Source organism: Dendrobium catenatum, unplaced genomic scaffold, assembly GCF_001605985.2.
Source record: "Dendrobium catenatum unplaced genomic scaffold, ASM160598v2 fragScaff_scaffold_914, whole genome shotgun sequence".
Classification (NCBI taxonomy): domain Eukaryota; kingdom Viridiplantae; phylum Streptophyta; class Magnoliopsida; order Asparagales; family Orchidaceae; genus Dendrobium; species Dendrobium catenatum.
Window position 1 is genome coordinate 164201 of NW_021319376.1, and position 5514 is coordinate 169714.

The following is a 5514-nucleotide window of genomic DNA, read 5'->3' on the forward strand; positions in this document are numbered from 1 at the left end:
ATTTTTTGGTGTAAGTCCCCACCTTAGGCCTCATTTCCATATAATCATCTGCTAGTATTGGAGCACACCCTTCATAGCACCACTCTAGCTTTTTTATCCTTAAGGTTAGATGTGAGTCATTATGCTTCCTACCCTTAGGATTAGATCTACTAGTGGTGGAGTACACCCTTTGTGGAACCACCCTACTATTAATTAAAATCCAATCATCTATGGTTAGGTGCTCCCTTTTATTGGAAACAAAGTCATAGATTTAACCTGTTTATTTGGTCAATGCCAATATGTATAGTAAAACTTCATTTTATTACACATCTTAGGGGTCCATTTGTTCAGCTCAATAATTTCATGAGTTTGAATAAACTCAAACTCAATCAATTAAATCCAAAAACACATTTATGCCTACGATTCTAATCCAAAATTTAATATCAAAGGCCCATATCCTATGATCCTTTTGGGTAGTTTTTTCAATCATCTCAAACTCAAATCAAATGACCACCGATTCATGATCTATAAATTAAATATTTATTAGGCATGTCTCTAGGGTCAACCCTCTAAAGTAGAGGCCAATCTGAGACCTCTAACCCTAAAAACTCAATTCAAATCCAAATGCTGCAAAACGTTCAAGTATTTACATACTATGCCATTAGACCTTCCACCTTTTGAAATTTGACTTTGGGATATTTCCCAGAATATTTAAAGATGTCCAAATTCATCATTTTGACATGTCAAACCTAAAATTGTAATATGGTGGACTTTGGTTAACTCAGAGTCGACCAAGGGCCCAAATGACCAAAATGCCCATAAAGGCAAAATTGATGTTTTCTCTAAACTTCAACAAGGCTCAATCAAACCAAGCCATGGAACTTCTTCTAATGCATCCTAGACATAATTATAAGTGCATTGAACCCAAATCCATTTTTTGGTTTAATTAGGTTGGCCAAAGAAATCATGGTTGACCAAAATGCTCCTTAAAGGTCCAAACATACATTTCATGCAAGGAGAACTCACCATTTCATGGGACCATCTCTTTTCGGTCCAAAATGTCATTTTGAATTTATAATGCTTAACCACAATCCTTAGTTTATATAAGTTGATCAACCAAACACCAATCCTCCAAATAATTTCAAACCAAATTGACCACTCAAAATTGTTCAATTAAATATTCTAAGCATGTATGATATTCTCCTAAGTTAAGTCACTATTGATTTGACATGGTCAAATTATCATGCATGGTCAAACCTCACTATGTTCACAAGCCTTTGATCAAACTCCAATACCATAGCTTTAAACACTTGGCCATTCATTCCAATAGACCACTAGACCTCCTCAATGCCACTTCATCATATATTGACTGGTCAACCTACTCAATATTTCAAAAGGAGCAAAAATGTGTGTGAATAGGTCAAAATGACCATGCCACATCATCAATCCCACTCCCTCCATTTTCTCCAACATTTTGTTTTCGTAAACATGCCTAAACCAACCAAAAATCACCCTCAAATAGCCCCCTAACCCATGCTTAAGCTTTGGTTTAGCCTAAAGAGGGGAAAAATAGGTGGTCCCCCATCCCATGAACCAAGAGAGGTCTAACTAAACACTAACCTTCCCCTTGGCTTCTAATAGCCTTGGAACACATGGAAACCAACCAAGCAATGCCCCAAATCAAACCTAACCCTCCACTAAAAAAGGTAGTGTTTAAGGGGTGGGAAATCAAACCTAAGAACTCGCATTCATTCCAAAACACTCTTTAACAAACCTCTACTCCATATAACTCTTCATCTAGCTTTTCTAGCATCTTCTCTACCTCCTTCCATCATTTCTCTGCCATTTCCAAGCTCCCAATCCTTATTTTTGTGCAGAGAGAGTTATATAGAGAGAGAAAGGAGACTTTTTAAAAACTTTCAATTTAGACAGAACCAAGTCTTGATGTCTTATGCAAAGTGGGAGAGGGCATCATCAGAACCAACAGAAGACTAAAATGACAAAAATAAATCCATTATTCTGTGAGAAAACTCAACATTTAGTTAGAATTTCATTAAAAAATTGCTCAAAATATTTAGTGCATGGAACCTCGAAACTCTAGGCAATAAAAACTTATGTCATTATGAGCTTATGATTTAAATTTTATGAAAAATTTTCAAGTATTTTAAAACGCAACATTTAGTTAGAATTTCATTAAAAAATTTGCTCAAAATATTCAGTGCATGAAGCCTCAAAACTCTAGGCAATGAAAACTTATGTCATTATGAGCTTATGCTTTAAATTTTATGAAAATTTGTCAAGTATTTTAAAACTCATAAGCATTAAAATTTCAAAGTTCATTTTTAATACATTTAGCCATAATCTTTCTCAACCGTATGATCTTCCCTCTATTTTGATCGAAAATCCCCTTATTGTTCTAACGGCATGGTTTTTACACCCAAATTCAAACACTCATTGTATACCAACATGGATAAGTTGTTACTTTGTGCATGCCACATATCTATATGATGCACACCACTACCATCTTAGCTCTAATAACTGTTAATTATTGACACAAACTATTAATGAGATAAAAAAATAAAAAAAATGCTAAAAAAATTTAAAAATTCATAGTAAATTCATTTTCTAACAAAATTTAAAGATTTTAGTGTCTTTGAGAAGGCTTGAGACTTAGTATTTTATAAATTTAATTTCAAAGTGTTTTGATTAGTGAATTATAAGAATTATGTTTGCTTAAAATTGTTTATAGAAATTTTCTCTTAATCCATTGGTCAAGTTAGACCTAATTTTTGGCAAAATAATTTTGAGCATCTTAGGCATCCCTTGCATTTTGAATAGGTCCAATTTCTCTTAGAATTGTTGTAGTGTGAATTTTAAAAGATATGGGAAAATTTTTGACCCCAAAACTTTAAAAATTCATAACTCCTCAATTTTTTATAGTTCAGTCGTGATTTTATTATGGTGTGTTTTGCATATGTGTCAAGGTTAGATGAACCCAAATTTAAACCGATTAGAACACTAGACACACCTAGGAAAAATAATTAAGGCAAAAATAGAAGAACTTTAAAAAATCACACACACACCTAATAGGGGTGAAACTCATGGACATTAAACATAGTGAAATAATGCACCTTATAATTTAATTTTACTAAATTTTAAGGTAATTAGGTCAAAAAATTAATCAAATAAAAAATCAACCCTTCAAGGTGCTTGAAACTTCCAAAAAATGTAACAAATCTAGAATAAACAAAAACTAAAAAATAATATTTCAAATTATTCATAATTGAAGCCTCTATCCATGAAAATTAAATTCTCCTTCACTAACCTTCAAAATTGATCATAACTTAATAATAAAGGAAAATAAATAAATAATTAAAAATTATAAAAAAAATGTCAAATAATTTTTAAATTCTTGAAAACAATCTTGCATGTCATCCTTGGACTTTATGAGTGAATTCATGGAGTTTGGAGTGAATTAGGAGAAAAAATAATAAAATCTCCTTAATTATACAATTTAATAATCCAATTAAACACCAATAGTTCAAAAATTCATAGTTATGTCCAGAAAACTCAAAATTTGGCAAAGTCAAAAGAGTTGGCTCCTACAAGGGTCGAATATTTATTAAAAAAATATGAAATTTTTAAAAATTAAAAAGTTAACCCTTTGGTCAACTGGAGTTCAAAATTACATCAAAACTTTGAAACTTTTAAACCTTTTTCTATAAAAATTTAAATATATCAAACTTAGAGTCATTTTACTCTACATAGGATTTAGTATTCTTGATACATATGAAAACTTTGAACTTAATCTTAATCAAAAAGCCAAAAATATGACATCTTGTTTAATGAATTAAAATAATTCACAAAATCCAAAATTAAACAAATGATTAAAATTCTAGGGAAACATCAATCCTCTCCAATCAATTAGATAACTAACCTAAAAATATATGAGAACACCCTTTGATGAAGTTTTTAAGATAGGCTATCTTGAGCTGAAGGGATATGTGTTCTTAGGAGGCCTGATTCCTTGAGCTCATTGTGACAATGCCATAAATGAGTTGATGGAAAATAAATAATTATTAATCTAATGAGTTAACTCAACAATCAATTAACTTAAAAATTATTAACCATTAATTTCAACCAATTAAACCAAGTAAATAACATTTGGTTACTATTGGGTAACCTAGGCCTACAAGGCGATTAACTTAGCCTCAAAGAGGGTGAAATAAACCTCTCGATCATGGTGTAAATCAAGGTAGTGATTCTTCAACAAATGAAATTCATCATAAAATAAGCATGAAAACATTAATACTTAAAATCAAATTAAAGTCCCTTCAACCTATAACAAACTAAAAAACATTAAAAAACTTAAACAATAGTTTAACCTAGGACATATCCAAACCACACAACCTGATACACACACTTTAGATGGTTTGTTAGGATAACCACTTCTAGTTTTAGGCTTGGCCAATGTTCTTTCTTTTTCTGCTACTTATGTACGTTTTTGGTTGATTTATCTTCACACTGGTTTTAATAACTTGATTAATGTCATGCCTATTAATGTGTTATTTTTTAACAAGCTATATGTGTTGTGATGTGATGGGTGATATATTTTCCTAGGTTAGGAAGATCTATATGCTAATAGAGTCTTCTGAAGGTGGACATGCTCATGCAAGGATAAAGGGGCAATTAAATTATAACCAATGAAATTTTATGCAGGTGCAAAATATGCGTAGCTTTCATAAAATTAAAAGAGTATGACTAAGTGCGATTGTTCTCAAATTTGAGCAATTTGATGATACAATTACTTGAGGTTATTAATGATTTGATATAAAAACTCTTTAGGAAAACCATACATGTTATTTTAGAGTCCACTTCTTTCTTATACGTAATTTGAATTCAATTTGAGTTGTAAAAAGTTGAATTTAGATGGGATATTAACTATCTAATCTGAAGTTCATAGGGGAGGGAAACATCCTTAGGGTAGAGTTATTTTCATTTTGAGATTTAAATAAGGATGACTTAAAAATCCAAAGAGGAAATAAATACCCCTTTAGGGAGGAGTTCTTTCCACTTGGATACATTCACTTGATGAATCTAAAGAGCTCGCAGAAGGGAGGAAGAAAAAGAAATGAAGACTTAAAAAGACATATCCAATTTTAAAAGTACTTTCCTCTTCTTTAGGATTAGAATATGGGTTATTTTCAGTGGTGCCCATCCACTTTTAAGTTTTGTAGACCCAGAGTTGTAATTAAGTGTCATTTTCTATATTAACTTTCACATTTACTTGAAATATTTTTCATGTGATTTGATTTTTGTGTTTACTTTTATGTACTAGGAGTTTCATAAATCTTCCAAGGTTTCTTTCCTACATGCAAATTTGTTTTTATCTAAGATGCAATTAGGCTCTATAAGGATTTTTTTTGTGTTAAAACCCATAGAGGGGCCTATGGGGTAAGTACAAGGTCCTAAAAGGAGACTGTCAGCTCTCTAATGCTCGAACAAGATACAAAATAAATCAAAAGAAAACCTACG